Source organism: Nannospalax galili, unplaced genomic scaffold (genome assembly GCF_000622305.1).
Source record: "Nannospalax galili isolate Female #2095 unplaced genomic scaffold, S.galili_v1.0 scaffold346, whole genome shotgun sequence".
Taxonomy (NCBI): Eukaryota; Metazoa; Chordata; class Mammalia; order Rodentia; family Spalacidae; genus Nannospalax; species Nannospalax galili.
This window is the reverse complement of record NW_008357637.1, coordinates 1,722,341-1,729,189: the sequence shown is the minus strand read 5'-3', so window position 1 is coordinate 1,729,189 and position 6,849 is coordinate 1,722,341.

The following is a 6,849-nucleotide window of genomic DNA, read 5'->3' as shown; positions in this document are numbered from 1 at the left end:
GAGAACATATGTCGATTTTTTTTTCTGAGATTGGGTTACTTCACTTAGTATAACAGATTCTAGTTCCATCCATTTACCTGCAAATGTCATGATTTCATCTTTCTTTACTGCTGAGTAAAACGCCATTCTATAAATGAACCACATTTTCATTATCCACTCGTCAATTGAGGGACACTTAGGTTGCTTCCATCTCTTAGCTATTGTGAAAAGAGCAGCAACAAACATGGATGTACAAGTATCTCTGCAATAGGATGAGTTCTTTGGGTATATGCCATGGAGTGGTATAACTGGGCCAGAATGGTAGGTTCATTTGTAGTTTTTTAAGTGTTCTCCACACTGTTAGTCACACCTCCTTCTCATGCTCATCAAGGTGTGGAGGGGGGCGTCAGTTACCTCTCCAAATCAATCAATTGGCATTAGCTGCATGTTGGAGAGGGGTAAGGATATACAAGCTGAGAATACCATGGCACCGCTTACAATTTTGTGTGGCTATTGGGGAGTCACAGGATGTATATTTGAATGTGAACTTTCTAGCACAGCTGTAAATGGGGTGGGGGGAGGACAATCTTCTGTAAACCCCTACCCTATGATCTGTCAACAAGCCCAATAAACTAGTTAGAATTTTTTTTTTAAAGCAGTACTGTGTAACTCTGGAACTTCATAACATATTACTCACACTGGTTTGACTAAGTTAGGGGAGAAGCTGTCGGTATTACTCAGAGGCTTACTCAAAGGTACAGGCTATCTTAACTCTTCATTTGTGTAAGTTAAGATATCTTTTGTGGGGACTGTAGAGATGGTTTAGTGGTTAGAAACATGGCTACTTTTGCAGAGGACCTGGGTTTGATTCCCAGCACCAATATGGAGGCTAACAATCATCTAATGATCTCCAGCTCCAGGGGATTCAATACCCTCTTCTGGACCCCACATGCATTGCATGCATGTGGTGCACCTACATACAAGCAGGCAAAACAATCATACACATAAAAAATAAAATAAAAGATGTCTTTTGCCACACAAAGACCTTATGCCCAGGGAAATTTAATGAAGTCCTACTCTTAAATCCTGTTTCTTTTCTTTTTTGTCTTTTTGAGACAGGGTCTCCCTATAGTCACAGCTGGCCTGGATTTGCTCTGGAGACCAGGCTGGCCTGGAACTCACAGAGATCGGCCTGCCTCTGTCTCCTGCGTGCCACCATGCCTGGCTGTTTCGTTTTCTTGTAGCTCTCCTTATTTGTCATTTCCTTAAGGTGGAATCATATTGTCAGGGCAACTGGAAAAGGAATATGGAAAGAACAGCTTTGGCTGAGACTTTAAATTCTTCTTGGTCCAGTTCCTCCTTTGTTCTCAGCTTCTCTACTTTGGTTAGAAGAACATTCCCCACGCCACATGACTGTCCGCTTTGCCTCCTGAACCACGAGGTCTGACTCTCCCTTCATCTGCTATCTGTGGCTTCTCCAGAACGTCTTCATTTAAATGTCTTGATTATTCTTCTGATCAGTACAATTTCTTGTTTCATTTTTTTCTTTGTTTCATCTTTTGAGTCAAGGCCCAAATGCTCCAAACTGGCATTGTCCTTAAACTCAGTGTTCATGCTTCACACTCCAGAGGGCTAGGATTACAGGCACATGCTGCTGTGCCCTGCTTGATCAGTACAATTTGATACTAACTATATTATTCTAATATAATTATTTTTTGAGACAGGGTCTCATAGAACTCAGGCTGAACTTGTTATATAGCTGAGGATGATCTTGAACTGCTGATCTTCCTGCCTCCATCTCCCAAGATCTAGGATTATAGGTGTACACCACCATGTTGGACTTATTCTTCTAATGTAATAAGAATTTCTGGGCCTGTGAGATAGCTCATCAGATAAAGGTGCTTGTTACCAAGCTTGATGACCTGAGTTTGATCCCCAGTACCAATACAGTGGAAAGAGAAAATTGACTCCTGCAAGCTGTCCTCTGATCTCTGCATACACTCAGGTACACACACACACACACACACACACACACACACACATACACACGTAAATAAATAAATTTAATATTTTTTAAATGAAAGAATTGCTTTATGACATATTCCAATTCCTAGTTTTCTTCTCTGAAATTTTGCAGATTTCTTTCTCTCTTTTTTTTCTTAGGCTCTCAGGTTTCCCAGTACAAACCTGCCTCCCCCTTTGGAAACTCCTTACAGGAATTTGTTTCATCTTATCGCTGGTTCTCCTATCCTGAGCCAGGCAATCCAAGGACACAATGCCCACTGCAGAACCTCTCCCACTGAAGTCTGAGTTTCTCACTCTAGAATTACACCCTGGGTGTACTCCATCAGGGGAGCTCCAAGTTAGGCTTCAGATAGCAAGCCTGGCTCCTTCTGAGGTTATGAAAATATATTTCTACATACTTCCCTTAGTCTTCCTGTGGGTAACTATTAGAATAAACAGACACAGTTACCCAAACATCCCTACCTTCCAAGGACACATAATTATTGTCTGAATCCATGTGAAGGAAAACAATCTTCACAGATTCCCCTGCTCACAAAGGAGGTAAGTTACTGTCCAGGCAGTTTCAGTTTTTCTTTCCTCCTCTCCAGCAATGCACAGAGACTTATTAGTGGTTAAGAAGTAGGTCTCATTACAATTTCTTGTTAAGGAACAATTATGTGCATGGCTAGGCCTCTGTGGTAACACAAAGGCTTGACCCAATATTCCCTGATATTTTATTATGAAAAATGGTGAGAATATTTCAGTAAACTCCCACATGCCCTATTGGTTAGATATGCCCCACCTGTCCATCCATCTCTCTATTCATCCGTAAATCCTTCTGATTTCTTTGATGCGTTTCAAAGTAAATTTAAGACACGAGTGTGGTACTTCACAGTATTGCTGGCTAGAATTCAGTAATGGTTCACCAATTTTTTCTTTTGAAAATTTATTTGTAATGACATGTATAAGCCTTAAGTCTACATTTTGTCAGCTTTGAAAAACTTATGTAAAGCCCCAGCAAAGCATGGACTACTGTCATCACTCAAATGCTTCCCTCTGGCCTCTTTTCAGTCAGTTCCTCTCCCCTGGCAATCATAGTTCTGATTTTTCCATCATAGTTTAGTTCCATCTGTCCTAGAACTATACATAAATGATATTGTACAAGATAAACTCTTGTAGCTATGGTTCCATGTAAGGCTTTTATCACCTAGCTTGATGATTACCCCTCATCCATGTTGTGGATACCAGCAATTGGCTTCTTTTTTATTTCTGAATAATATTCTGTTCTGCAAATATTCCATACTTTGTTTATTCATTCTCCTATTGATGGATGATGGGCTATTTCCAGTTTGGGTGGTTATAAACATTCTTGTGCATTTTAAAAAATAATATTTTATTTATTATTTTTGTTTCATGTGTATGAGTGTATACACTGCATGTGTGTGAGTGCATCCGTGTCATGCAATGCCCAAGGAGGTCAGAGGAAGGCATCAGACCCCCTGGAACTGGAGTTATGGTCAACTGTTAATTTCCATGTGGGTGCTGGGAATTGAACCTGGGTCCTCTGCAAGAGCAGCTAGTGCTCTTAACCCCTGACCCATCTCTCCAGCCCTTGTTCATGTTTTTAAAAATAGTTTTTGAGGGGCTAGTGAGATGTATACATGGAATATAATAATTGCATAGTATAATAATGTGTCATTCACCCAGGCATGGTAGTGCATGCCTTTAATCCAAGCACTCTAGAGGCAGAGGCAGTCTGCTCTCTGAGAGACTGAGGCCAGCCTGGTCAAGTTCCAGGCCAGCTGAGGCTACAGGGAGACAATGTTTAAAAAAAAATGCATATATAAAGCAGGCATGGTGGTGCAAGCCTGTAATCTCAGCACCTGGGAGGTTGAGGCAGAAGGATTATGGTAAATTTGAAGCCAGCCTGGGCTACTTAATAAGACCCTGTGTTAAGCCCTCCTCCCTAAAAATGCACAAACCCACAAACCCAGAAACAAACAAACAAGCAAGCAAACAAGCAAGCAAGAAAACAAACAAACACAAGACACATTAAGATATTTACACACTCCAGGCATGGTGGTCCATGCCTGTAGTTCCAGCACTTGAGAGACAGAAGCAGGTGATCTCTGTGAGTTTAAGGCCAGCCTGGTCTACATAGTGAATTCCAGGCCAGCTGGGGCTATGGGAAGACCCTGTTTCAAAAAGACTGAGAAAAAAAAAAGAAAGAAAGAAAAGAAAAGATATTTATATAGTAAAATGGATGCCATTGTGGAACAAAATAAACATATTAATCATTTCACATTTTCCCCTCAAGGAATGGCAAAAACATATGCAATTGGTCTGGAGAGCTGGCTCAGCGGTTAAGAGCACTGACTGCTCTTGTAGAGGACCTGGGTTCGATTCCCAGCACCCACATGGCAGCTACGAACCGTCCTTAAGTCCAGTTCCAGGGGAATCTGAAGCCCTCTTCTGACCTCCACAGCACTGCATGACATAGGTGCACTCACATACATGCAGGCAATATACTCATACATGTAAAATAAAAATATTTTAAAAAGTATGTAATTACTCATTTAGCAAAAATCCTGAATAGTACTATTAAGCATAATCCTCATGTTGTACATTAGGGTTTCAACTTCACATCACATATTTACTTCTTTGTACCCTTGACCTCTCTATCTGCGACCTATACTCCAACCCTAACAACTGCTATTTTATTCTCTGTCTTTATACCTGAATTCCTTTCTTTTTTATTTACTTTCTTTTTGTAGATTTCACATACCAATAAAATCATTAATTAATTAATTAATTAAGGTCTTTTTGAGACAGGGTCTCCCTGTAGTCCCAGGTGACCTAGAACTCGCTAAGTAGATCAGGCTGGCCTTGAACTCACAGAGCTCCTCCTGTCTCTGTCTCCTTAGTGTTGGGATTAAAGGCATGTACCACCACACCTGGCTCGTTAATTTATTTTTATTAATTAATTTTATTTTGAGATAAGGTCTTATTTTGTAGCCCTCAAACTGGAGGCATTCTTTCTGCCTTTGCCTCTCCAGTGCTGGGAATAACAGGTATGAGCCACCAGACCCAGTTTTTATGTTTATTTGTTTGAAGCAGAATCTCACTATGCAACCAAGGCTGCTCTTGAACTTCTGATCTTGTCTCCCCCTCTTGAGTACTTGGATTCCAGGCATATGTTACTATCCACGACGGATAGTAAATATGAATATCACATATGTATCACAGCTTCTTTACTCATTTATCCATTGATAGACACCTAGGTCATTTCAATATCTTCGCTATTGTTTTACAATGCTGCAATGAAAATAATTTGTTTATCCTTTTTGATACTATTTATGTGTATGTGTGTCTGTATGTACTTGTGAGCAGTGCCGATGGATGCCAGAAGAATCTGGATCTGCTGGAGTTGCAGTCAACATGAGTGCTGAGAACTGAACCCCAGACCTCTAGAAGAGCAGCAAGCACTCTTAATTGCTGAGCCATCTCTCCAGCCCTGAATACTGTCTTAAACAATAAAAATTATTTTCAGGTTCCTTATAGAGATGCAGAAACGAATTTCAGGTGACTAGACCTTTAGTACCATGAGCCACCCAACGCAGGAGAAACTGGGATAGGAATCCAAGAACAAGCCACAGAACAAAATCCCATACTTTTTATAGACTTTAGAGAGAAATGGTCTCTTAGAGGGGAGGAGTCTCTGAGTTTAGTAGATTACTGAAGGTACTAGAAGAGATATAAAGCTATGACTTAGGAATTTAATCCTATTGTACCACTCTACTTTGGGGCTGTTACACAGTGGAAGTTTAATGGTGCATTAGATAAAGATATAAGGCATACCCTCTACGGGGCCGTCTGTGACCTGACGAGAGTGTAGCTGTACTTAGGATGTGCTCATTTCATGTCTTGTGGGTATAGGACCAGAAGTGGGGTTTCTAGATCATACATAGTTTATTTTCAGTTTCCTTAGAAACCTTCACACTGTTTTTCCAGAATGATTTCAGCAAATGCCAGAATGCCCTTGTCTCTATACCCTTGCCAATACTTGTTATCTTTTATCTTTTTTTTATAATAGCAATCTCAACATGCAAGAGATAATATCTTACAGTGGTTTCTTTTATTGGCATTTCCCTGAATATAAGTGATGTTGAGCACCCTTTTGAGTACTCATTTGACATAGTTTTTAGAGCAATGTCTACCCAAGTCTTTCATTCACTATTTAATTGGGATATATCTGCTACTGAGTGGTATACTTAAAAAAAGAAAAACCCTCGATATTAACCTTTGCCTGATGTATGAATTGAAAATAGTTTTCCTAATCTGTAAGCTGCCTTTCCATTTTGTTTTCTCGTTTGCTACACAGAAGCATTTTATTTTGATGTAGCCCCTTGTGTTTTTGTTTTTTCACCTGAGCTTTAGTTTTTGGTGTGATGTTGAACGAATTACTGCCATGGGCAACGTCAGTGAGTTTCTCCCTGTGTTTTCTTCTGGGAGTTTTATGGTTTCAGATCTTATGTTTAGCTTTTTATTTATTTATTAGGATTTTAATTTATTATATTTATTTTTATGTTATGATTGTTTTGCGTGCATGTATATAAGTGCACCTATGCTTGCAATGCCTTACAGAGGTCAGAAGAAGGCGTTGGATCCTCTGGAACTGGAGTTACAGACAGATGTTAGTTGACATGTGGGTGCTGAGAACTGAATCCAGGTTATCTGGAAGAGCACTCAGTGCTGTTAACCACCAAACCATTTCTCCAGCCCCATATTTATTTATTGTTTTTGATTTCTTTATTTTTATTGTATGCATGTGTTTTGCCTTCATGTATTTAAGTTCACCAAATGTGT